This window comes from Rhincodon typus, chromosome 7 (assembly GCF_021869965.1).
Source record: "Rhincodon typus isolate 14 chromosome 7, sRhiTyp1.1, whole genome shotgun sequence".
NCBI lineage: Eukaryota > Metazoa > Chordata > Chondrichthyes > Orectolobiformes > Rhincodontidae > Rhincodon > Rhincodon typus.
In genome coordinates, this window is record NC_063338.1 from 77,829,318 (window position 1) to 77,841,610 (window position 12,293).

At 41.2% G+C, this 12,293-nt stretch overlaps 1 protein-coding gene across 5 annotated transcripts in view; it reads left to right on the forward strand.

Annotated features, from left to right (window-relative positions):
• mbd6 (methyl-CpG binding domain protein 6) overlaps positions 1–12,293 on the forward strand; it is a 192,972-nt gene that overhangs the window by 55,498 nt on the left and 125,181 nt on the right. The window lies entirely within an intron of this gene.

A 12,293-nucleotide genomic window follows, 5' to 3' on the forward strand; every position in this document is an offset into this window, starting at 1 on the left:
AAGAGTAAGAATTAATGGGTCCTTTTCAAATTTGCAGGCAGTAACTAGTGGAGTGTCACAGGGATTGGTGCTGGGACCCACAGACTTATAAAATTCTAAAAGGATTGGATAGGGTAGATGCAGGGAACAAGTTCCTGATGGTGGGTGTGTCCAGAACCAGGGGTAACAGTATGAGCATTCGGGGTAGAATACTTAGGATGGAAATGAGGAGACGTTTCTTCACCCAAAGAGTGGTGAGCCTTTGGAATTCATTGCCACAAGAGGTAGTTGATGCCAAAACATTGAATGTATTCAAGAGGCGAGTAGATATAGCATGCAGAGCAAAGCAGATAAAAGTTTATGGAGGGAAAGCAGGATTAGGTATTGAGTTAGACAGTCAGCCATGATCATGAAGAATGGCGGAGCAGGCTTCAAGGGCCGAATGGCCTCCACCTGCTTCTATCTTCTATGTTTCTGTTTAAGTCAGGACAGTTTTCCTTGGAGAGAAGAAGGCTGAGAGATTGAATTGGAGTTTTCAACATCACGAAGAGTGTGGACAAAATGCAAGGGGAGTAACAGTTCATGGTCAAATGAATTGAGAATCAGAGGGTACAGTTTTCAAGTGTTTTGCAAAATAATCAAATGCAAGATGAGAAAATGCTTTCCATTACATGGAATAATTATGAAATGGAATGAGCTACTGGAAGTGTGGTAGAGACAAGTTCATTTGAGACATTCAAGAAGACATTGGATGATAATTTCTATTTAAATAATATGTAAGGTTCTGGGGCTGGGGTGGTGGGGGAGGGGGGAGCGGGGAGTGGTGTGGTGTGGCAAGAAATTTGAAATAAGTTTTAATGCACAGGATGGGTCAAATGACCTCCTTCAGGACAGTGGCATGTCTGAATCAGCACTTCATGTTAAATGCCACTTGAAGGAAGCACTGAGGGTGGAAAGGGCACAATGCAGTTGAGAGAGGACTTCAGTGTTGATCACCAAAAGTGGCTCAATAACTGAGTGAGTTAGCAGAATCCGAAGGGATATAACTGCTAGGTTGTGACAGAACCAAAAAGAAAAACAAAAGTTAAAAACCAAAAGAACTGCAGGTGCTGTAAATCGGAGACAAAATTAGAAATTATTGGGAAAGCTCAGCAGTTCTGAGGAAGAGTCACTTGACCTGAAACGTTAACTCTAATTTCTCTCCACAGATGCTGCCAGACCCAACGAGGCTTTTCCAGTAATTTCTATTTTTGTCCCAGAAAAACAAAGTTGATCAGCTTTGTTCTTAACTATCTACCTGTGGCATGCGTGTGTCCATGTCAGTCAGTAGGCGTAACCACTGCACAGTTGAGGTGGTGTCCCTCCTTCAAATTAAGGATATCCTCCATGTTATGTGGCACGGTCTCCTGATAAATAGGATGGGCTGAGAACAGGTCTACCGACTCAAAACTTGCAACTGGGCATCTGTGAGGTATTGTGGACCACCAACAGCAGCAGAATTGTATTCAGCCACAATCTCAAACTTCATGGCCTGGCATACCCCCAGCTCTGCCATTGTCGTGAAGTTAAGAGAACAACCATTGTTCCGTGAAGAGTGGTGGAGGGCATGATGCAGCATCATGGATCAGGATCAATAGTACCGAAAAATTAGAGGTTTGCATCATAAAGCTACAATTCAGGATTACATGCAAACCAAGTAGCAGACAAGAGATGGAGCCAAACAATTCTACAACTAACAAACCAAACTGGAGCCCTGCAGTCCAGTCACATCAATTTCAAATGATGGTGCCTCAGGTCAAATTGTTCCAATGCAGATACTACATTTTACAGTTTGCCATTTAGTCAGGTAGATGCGAATCAGACATCTAACAAGAGGTGGAAGTGAGAAAAGTATTCCCATCCATTGTGGTGGGGGAATCCAGCACAACAGTTTGGAAGACTAAGCTGAAATATTTGCATCCCTTTTCAACCAGAAGTGTGCAGTGGGTTCTTGAAGACCTTGATTCTCAGATGCCAGTCTTTGACTCATTCATTTCACTCTGCTGTCAGGCAACCGCTATGTAGCAGTATTCTGCTTAGTGATAAAAACCGTAAGTTCTGCTTACTGATGTTGAGTTCGCATTCTGCCAGTGTCACTTGACTTCATTATAGCCTTGATCAAAACATCAACAAAAAAGATAAACTTCAGAGTTCGGGATGATAGTGGCTGCCCTTGACATCATCAGCATTTGACCGAGTCTAACACTTGTTTTATGCTAATTGGGGAAAACTTTCTATTTGGCCTCATACCTAATGCAAAATAAGATGGTGTCGGTAAAAGTCAATAAGACATTGCGGGGCTGTTCACTGATGATTGCACCATGTTTAACCCCAATCACAACTCTTCCTAGAATAAAACAAAGAATGGTGGATGCTGAAAATCTGAAACAAAACCAGAAATTACTGGAGAAAACCAGCAGGTCTGGCAGCCTTTGTGGAGAGAAAGCAGAGTTAAAGTTTCGGATCTGATGATCCTTCCTCTGAACTGATGGTAGCTAGGAAAAGTGGTCCTTTATTTGCTTTGTTTGACCTTTGAAAACAAAATAAAAATTTTACTCTGCAATCACGGAATCTTGTAGCTTCATTTTTCCAGTGAATAACTCAGATTTTGAATTTTTGCTGTTTTCAAACAAAGTTACGAGTGTCAACCAAACTCATTATCGAAGCAAAAAATAAATAGCCCTCTACAGCTTGAATAGAAATGAAGTACTGCACATGCTGGAAATCTGAAATAAAAACAAAGTACTGGAGAAACAGCAGATCTGGCAGCATCTGTGGTTGATGTTTAATGATCAAAATATGAATGTTTTGACTATTTGGAACTAAAAGGAGCTGGAAACATAATGGGTTTTATCCTGTAATGAAAGTGAGAGAGGAAGGCAAAAGGGAGTGTCAATGGTTGTGGAGAAACCGTAGGTATAAATAGTCAAAAGTAGGTCAGTGTACTCTTCGCTGATGTTGATTATAGAACATAGAACAGTACACCACAGTACAGGCCCTTCGGCCCACGATGTGCCAAACTTTTACCCTAATCCTAAGGTCTATCTAACCTCCACCCCTACCTTTATACTATCATCCATATACCTATCTAATAGCCACTTAAATGCCCCTATTGAGGCCAACTCCACTACCCTCTCCAGCAATGCATTCCACACCCCTACCATTCTCTGAGTAAAGTACCTACCTCTGACGTCTCCCCTATATCTACCTCCACTCACTTTAAAACTATGCCCCCTCATAATAGCTACCTCCACCCTAGGAAAAAGTCTCTCACTGTCCACTCAATCTATACCTCTGATCATTTTGTACACCTCTATCAAGTCACCTCTCATCCTTCGTCATCCTAAGGAGAAAAGTCCCAGTTCTCTCAACCTTTCCTCGTAAGACCTTTCTTCCATTCCAGGCAACATCCTGGTAAATCTCCTCTGCACCTCTTCCAATCCTTCCACATCTTTCCTGTAATGCGGCGACCAGAACTGGACACAATACTCCAAACGTGGCCGAACCAGGGTTTTGTCTAGCTGGAGCATAACTTCATGGCTCTTGAACTCAGTCCCTCTAATAATGAAAGCTAACACACCATATGCCGCCTTAACAACTCTATCCACCTGGGTGGCAGCTTTCAGGGAACTGTGGACATGAACCCCAAGATCCCTCTGCTCCTCCACACTGCCAAGAATCTTTCCGTTAACCCTGTATTTTGCGTTCAAGTTTCTGCTTCCAAAATGAATCACCTCACACTTTTCAGGGTTAAACTCCATCTGCCACTTCTCAGCCCAGCTCTGCATCCTATCAATGTCCCTTTGTAACCTAGAACAGCCCTCCGCACTATCCACAATGCGACCCACCTTTGTATCATCCGTGAGCTTACTAATCCACCTTTCCACTCCTACATCCAAATCATTTACAAAAACCACAAATAGAAGAGGACCCAGAACAGATCCTTGTGGTACACAATTCGTAATTGAGCACTCGTAACTGAGCTGCATGTTCTCGGCTACCATTAGCTTTCACATTTGTCTCTTGTCCCAGGGTCTGGTTTAGTTTCTGTTGCACTTCTCCTCACCTTGTTTTTTTACAGAATAACATGATAGTTTTCCCAGCACCGTTTAAGTCAAAAGATAGAAGTTGAGTATCTTCAGATTGTATCACTGCTTGGGGCATGTCACAAGGTAACCCTGCTCAGACCACCTCTATGAACTTTTGTAACAAATATCCACTTCTGCAGCTATCCGCCATCTATCCCTGAAACCATCAGCATGTCTTGGTCTCTCCTCAACTTAAGTAGTGTAGTGCTTGCTTTAACATCCTGTGTAAACTTAAGTGCCTTTAGAATTTTGCTGTCCATATTCTATCTTGCAAAAATTCCCACTCACAGCACCCCCTCTACTTATGCCTGTTCTTGCTGTGCTGTATTGGCTTCCGGTCCACTAATTTAAAATCTGCATCCTCCTAATTAAACCCCAGTCTCTACATCCTCTGCCAGTGATATATCCTCTCTTAAATTAATAGTTTTTGTGACACCAACCTGTTGTGCAAACCTCTTTGTTTTAACTCCAATGCAAAATCCACTAAGCCTTTTGGTTGTCTCTTGCTAATCTCTCCTCCTTTAACTCAAAATCGGTACTTTGTACCAAACATCTCCAAAGTTCCTTGTGACATTTTCATGCTTCAAAGTTGTTATGTAAATAAAGCTAGTAGTTTCAGTTTTGGTTCTTAAGTTCAAACTTGCTTCGTTATTTACTGACCACTATATTCGGCAAATGTTTTTTAGGGGATGCAGATGTTAGCACATTTCTTGGATAAGACTGTGTTGCTTCTAAGAAAACACAGATCAACCCTAACCCAGGTTGGAAGTATGCAATATCATAGGAGCAGAAAGGCTGACGTTTCGGGCCGAGACCCTTCAAGAAACGTCAGCCTTTCTGCTCCTATGATGCTACTTGGCCTGCTGTGTTCATCCAGCTCTGCACCTTGTTGTCTCGGATTCTCCAGCATCTGCAGTTCCTACTATCTCTGGAAGTATGCAATGTTCCTTCTGGTACTTCATGTACTTGAACATGGATGCCTGAACTCACATCTTGTTATGATCAAACTGGTTGTTTCTTTGAGGTCTGTAGTAAAGACTAAGATAAATATATTGACCAAGTGGTCAGAATAATATTCTTTCAGTAATTAAGCACTGTTACTGCTGTTCAGAAAACCAGCTGGACAGAATTCTTTTTCAGAATGTTGAATGAAATTACATAATATTGTGGTCTGAGATGTTTGTGTTGTTAGATTTACCTTAAATTTTAATTTCTCAAATTATCCTATTCTCTCTTCCACGCTACAATTCATCTCAGAAAAGCTGCATGAATTCATATGGGTGAAACTAATGGTTGCTCAGTTGTGGTAAGCTCCCATATTGGTGCATTTTGTTTTATACAACATTGGAAGTTTTCCTTTGAGATAAAGCATTAAATTGTGCTTCAGTTGTATGGTGTCTTTCATGTCATAAAACATTCCAAGGTGCTTTACATTGCAATCAATCAATATTGAAATATATGATTGCTATGAAACACTTGGGCAAAGAGTGTGGTTGTAATAAGCATCTTAAAGGCTGAAAGACTTGACACACAGGACAGGCCACAAAAGCCGGAAAGATGGAATTTGATGTATCACAGGAAATTGAGGTGAGAGAATTAATGATTTGATGAAAAGACATGAGTGGCAATTTTTGTACACAGTTTGTGTGTGGAACGAACTTTGAGGGGAAGTGGTGGATGTGGGTACAGTTACAACTTTTAAAAGACATTTGGAAAAGTACATTAATGTGAAATGTTTGGAGGGAAATGGGCCAAGTGCAGGCAGGTGGGACTAGTGTAGTTTCGGGTTATGGTTGGCATAGACTGGTTGGACTGAAGGGCCCATTTCTGTGCTGTATGACTCTATAACATAGCAACATTACAAAAAGAGTAGTAAATCTGAGAATTTGAAACATTTAAGAAACCAGCAAGGGCAACCAGAAAGCTGGTCTGAGGATTTTAGATTAAAGCAAAAATGTAGAATGAGAGTAAACAAGCCAGAGTTCTAAAAACACATTGAATAAGAAAAAAAAACTCATTCACGGAATGAGGGCATCACTGGCTAGGCAGCATTTATTGCCCATCCCTAATTGCCCAGAAGGCAGTTAAGAGTCAGCCAAATGGCTATGGGTCTGGAGTCACATGTAGCCCAGACCAGGTAAGGATAACAGTTTCCTTCCCTAAAGGACATTAATGAACGAGATGGGTTTTTCGTAACAATCGACAATGGATTCATGGTTATCATTAGACTCTTAATTCCAGATATCCAATTCAAATTCCACCATCTGCCATGGTGGGATTCAAACCCAGGTCCCCAGAACATTATCTGGGTCTCTGGATTAACAGTCCAGTGATAATGCCACTAGGCCATTGCCTCCGCTTGTGCTTGTTTAAGTATTATAAAAGGAAGAGAGTAATTAAAGCTTTCATTCGTGCCTTACAAGTAGGAGAAAGTGTCATTGGGAATATGCAAATAAGAGGCATGGGAAAAATATTTCATGAGTAGAAGGTGCAAGTTTCATATCAGAAATAGATGGTAACTGAGAGGCTAAAGATAGTGGGAAATTAGTAGTAGCAGAGACTAGAAAACATAGCAGAAGTTGGCCATTTGGCTACTGGAAACTGCCATTCAATGAAGTCATAGCAGATCTCAACTCCAATTTCCTACCTTTCCCATATAATCCTTGATTTAATCTCAAACAATTAACAACCCAGCTTAATAAGTAAAAAAAATTACACTAATTCATTACCTTCTGAGAGAACAAAATCCTTCTCATATCTGTCTTACGTAGGTGACCCCTTACTCTGAGATCATGGCTGTTGGTCCTAGATTCTTCCGACAAGAGGAAAAGGACCTCTCTACATCTGTCCTGTCAGTCCCAATGTTTTCATTCTTCTGAAGTTCAGTGTGTACAAGTCCAGCCTACTTGAGCTCGCTTCATAAGAAAATCCTTCTATATCAGCAATCAACTGAGTGAACCTTCTCAGTACTGCCTGCAATGCCAGTATATCTTTTCTTGAAATGGCACTTGTATGTAAATGTGTATGATGTATATTTGTCTTTTGATCATCTGCCTTGATGTGAATTAATTCAGTAGAGCATCCTTAACTTTGTCTTTTTAACATCACATCTTTGAAGCATTCTCGATGCTTGGCTTTGTTGCTCTTCCTTGTGGACTCCCTAGTATCTTTTTTACTTCCTTCCTTCCTATTTGAGTTATCCTTCAGGTTCCCATTAATGGCCATCTTCCAAGATTGTCCAGACTCTGGAACAGTTCCTACAGGTTGGAGGATAGCTAATGTAACACTCCCCTGTTTAAAAATGAAGGCAGAGAGCAAAAAGTGAATTATAGACCAAATAAAAAAACGAAAGAACTGCGGATGCTGTAAATCAAAACGTGAATTATAAACCAGTCGGCCTGAGGACGGCAGTGGGAAAAATGCTCGAGTCCATGGTAAAAGATTTAATAGCTGAGCATTTGGAAAACAGTGGACAGATCAGACAAAGTCAGCATGGACCTATAAAAGAGAAGTCATGCTTGACAAATCTACTTGGAGTTGAAATTCCTCAAGGATGTAACTCGTGGAATTGACTGGGGAAACCTGTTCAGCTTCTTTCCCACCTATCTGCCCCGCCTTTTCAACTGACTGATCTCCACTACCCCCTACCTGCATCCACATATCACTATCCCACCTACTTTCCCCAAGCCCCACCTGTCCATTTATTTCCAAGTCCCCTCCCCGCTCCCAGTCCTGGTGAAGGGTGTAAACCCAAAACGTCAACTTTCCTGTTCCTCTGATGCTGCCTGACCTGCTGTGTTCCTCCAGTTCCACACTGTAATGACTCTCTGACTCCAGCATCTGCAGTTTTTGCTATCCCCTAGAATAGGTAATGAGACCTTGGTATCATTGTGCAGCAAGTGGTCAAGATGGTAGATGATGTGCTTGTCGATGTGGTAAGAAGGTTTAAGTACAGGAGCAGTTGTATAGTGCCTTGATGAGACCACACCTAGAATATTGTGTACAATTTTAGTTTTTGTTTCTTGCAAAGAAGGATGCTCTCGTTTTGGAGGGAGTGCAGCAAAGGTTTACCAGACTGCTTCTTAAGCTGACAGGACTGTCTTGTTGGAGATGGTCATTGCCTGCACTCATGCAGCCTGAGTGTTGTTTGTCATTTTTCAGCCCCAACCTGGGTAGCGTCCATGTCTTTCCAAATTTGGACATAGACTGTTTCAGTGTCTCAGGACTATTTGATTATTCCTGTGCATGTGCGATCATCAATGAACATCCCCACTTCTGACATTATGATGGAGGGAAGATCACTACTAAAGCAGCTGAAGATGCTTTGGCCTAGGACACTACCCTGACAAACTCAGGGTGCTTATGATACAGAGGCAGCGTCCCTACCTCTGAGCCAGGAACCCTGGGTTCAAGTCTCACCTGTTGCAAAGATATGTAATAAACGATTAGAAAATATCTACCGAGAGAAACTCCTGCAGAGAGATTCTGGAGCTGTGGGACAGACTTCGAACAAGCACAATTGCCTACCTATGTTTAGTATAACTTTACCCAGCAAAGAGTTTTCCGCTGATTTTCATTGACTCTAGTTTTATGAAGGCTTCTTGATGCTACACTTGGTCAAATTTGGCTTTGATGTGAAGGGTAATCACTCTGGGATTCAGCTTTTATGTCCACGTTTGAACTAATGCTGTATTGAGGCTGAATGGCCTTAGCGAAAGTAAAACTAAGTGTGAGTGAGCAGGTTGCTGGGCAAATACTGCTTAATTGTGCTGTTGATGATCATCAGTAAACAGGTGAAAAGGGTCAAGGGTAAATTGAGGTGGTAATTGGCCAGGTTGGTTTTGTCTGCTTTTTGTGTACTCAATAGTCCTGGACAATTTTCTACCCAGTTGTTTTGTTGTATAGCTGTACTGGATCAGCTTGGCTCTTGAGGTGGCAAATTCTGGAACGCACATCTTTAGTAGTATTGCTGGAATGTTGTCAGGGCCCAATTGATTTTCTACATTCAACACCTTGAACCATTTCTTGATATTTCAGACTCCTATTTATTGACTTTAGCTCCTCCTTTAACATCATAATTCCAAACAAACTCATCTCTAAACTCTGAGACCTAGGACTCTGCTCCCTCCACTGCAACTGAATCCTCGACTTCCTGATCCACAGACCGTAATCAGGAAGGATAGGCAACAACATCTCCTCCAAGATAATTCTCAACACCGATGGCCCGCAAGGCTGCAGACTCAGCCCCTTCTTATACTCCTTATACACACTCGACGATATCACCAAATTCTGCTGTAACTCCATTTACAAGTTTGCTAATGACACGCCTTAGTGAGTCAGATCTTAAACAACAATGAGACAGTACAGGAAGGAGATAGACAGCTTAGTAGTGGTATAAAGATAACAATCTCTTCCTCAATATCAGTAAAATGAAGGAGCTGGTCATTGACTTCAGGATGCAGAATGGAGGATGCACCTCTGCCTGTATCAATGGTGCTGAAGTGGAGATGGTCGAGAGCTTCAAGTTCCTAGGAGTAAATATTACCAACAATCTGGTGCTAAAGTCAAGAAAGCACACCAACGCCTCTTATTTTCTCAGAAGGCTAAGGAAATTTGGCATGCCCATAATGACACTCATGAATTTTTATAGATGTGCCATAGGATAGTTTCTATTTAGATGCCCCACAGCTTAGCAGGGTGACTGCTCTGCCCAGGACTGCAAGAAATTACAGAAATTTGTGAACACAGCCCAATCCATCATGAAAACCAGCCTTCCATCCATTAAGTAAACTTTCTGCTGCCTCAAAAAAGCAGCCAAGATAATCCAAGAATTTTCCCACCCCAGTTGCACACACTTAGACCTTTCTCTGTTGGGCAGGAGATACAAATGTTTGCAAATGTACAGATTCAAGGACAAAAGTAAAAACTGAAAGAACTGCGGATGCTGTAAATCGGGAACAAAAACAAAGTTGCTGGAAAAGCTCAGCAGGTCTGGCAGCATTTGTGAAGGAAAAAACAGAGTTAACGTTTCGGATCCGGTGGAGGAAGGGTCACCGGACCCGAAACATTAACTCTATTTTTTCCTTCACAGATGCTGCCAGACCTGCTGAGCCTTTCCAACAACTTCGTTTTTGTTCCAGATTGAAGGACAGCTTCTTCCCCGCTGTTAGTAGAGCTTTGAATGAACCTGTCTTACATTAAATTTGATCTCTCTTTGCAGCTGTAGCACTCTCTTCTACATTCTGTTCTGTTACCCTGATGTACTCGCATAAGGTATGATTTCCCTGGATAGCATGCAAAACAATACTTTTCGTTGTATGTCGATACATGTGATAATAATAGATCAAATCACATTAAATCAAAATATCATGAGGAGTGAATTGAATTGTCCAAAGACTGGAATGAATGATGCTGGGTACCTCAGGTGGAGACTGAGATGGATGGTCCATTCAAAACTTCCAGCTGAGTATTGCTGCCAATCCTTTAGCCTTAGCTTTTGCACAGGTGTGTTGAGCTCGTCCGTCGAGGATGGCAATATTTGTAGAGCAGCTGCCTGCAGGCAGTTGTTTAATTACCCAACACATTCATGACTGGATGGTGACAACTACAGAGCTTAGCCCTGCAGATAATTGGGTGCCTGTGATCTTTCACATTCAAGTAATGCTGTTCACCAACGTAACACCTTTTATTTAAACGTGCTAATGCTGATCCCGGTCTGCAATCCTGCACTCTTCATCTCCAGGCTTGATGGTAAAGGTAAAGGCCAACTTTTACTTCTGTCTTATGGCTTTTTGGTCTAAGACAACGAGATTGTAGAGTGAGATTCTGGTTTTAAAAAAAACAACTGCAAGTGTCAAGTTTGTACGTGTACAGACATCTGTCAATGAAGTGTTTCAAATTTCATAACAATTCCTATTTTTTTAAGAAGTCTTTTGCTTTTGTGGCATCATTAATTTGGCTTTCTTGGGCCTTGAGATGTAGCCAGTGCCAAAATATGAAGTGAAATGTTGAAAATACTGAGCCAGTCAGGCAGGGTTTGTGGAAGGAAAATCCGAGTTGATGTTGCAGGTAGATGACCTGTTGTCATAGCACTGATGACAATGCCAAAGCTGATTCTGATCTTCTGTTAGATGTAATCAAATTGTCCCACTTGCTGAAACTGAAGCAGAGTTTTCTGAAATTTGAAGCTTGCTATCCCCAAAATGTTAATGTAACGTTGTGGTCCCAGCTGATGTTACTGTTGAGCAAGTTACATCCCAGAATTAAATCTGTCTTGAGAAATTACTTAAGAAAAACTAACATGGCAATGTTTCAATGACGTATGAGTGCACCAGGAAACAGGTACAACAAAGCAGAGTTTGAGGTTCAAACACCTGCCAAAACAAAATTCTTTCTGCTGAGCAGCAACATCAGTTTTTGTCAAAATCTAAATAAATATTCCTTCCCTACTAAATCTGCAGATTGACTTAGCTGCTTTTTAGCTCCAGCCCTGTGAGCTGTGAAGCCTTTTTCTTTCACTCGTGGACCTAAGATTTTTGATTTTGTCAACTTTGAATATCTGGACCAAATTTCGAGTGGAGCACTTCTAATCAAATTGAACCCCTTTTACTGTGGTTAGTTCTTAAGTTACTTACTCTAAACAAACTCCTTTTTCTAGGAGAAACTGTTCTTGCAAGTAACTCTCATTGGGTCACTTTCAAACTGGGTTAAAGAAGCTTTCATGTAAACTTTTTGAAACTTGATCATCCTTGCTTCTGTGAACCTCACTTTTTTTGACAATAGCACCTCCACAATATAAACAGATTTCATTATCACTTCAGGAGGCCTTCCGTCATCTGCTCTTTGACATACACTGGTTCAAAATCTTACAAAAAAACTGACCTAGTTAATTATTAAACACCTTCACACAAATAGACCAAACCTATGTGCCACGATTGTAAAATCCAATCTCTTTAAAATTGAATATAATTTAACTCAGTCTATCATAACAATGAAATGTAGTCCATATTATCAAACCCATGGCACATGGGAAATCAAAAGTGAGTGTAATCATCAGATGAACCCTGCAATAGAGGCTTGAGTGCTACCACTGAACTACAGCTAACAACAATTCCGAATGAGTTTCTATGCAAATCTTGCTTGACTTGTTCCTTGACTTGTTCCTTGACTTGTTCCTTGACTTGTTCC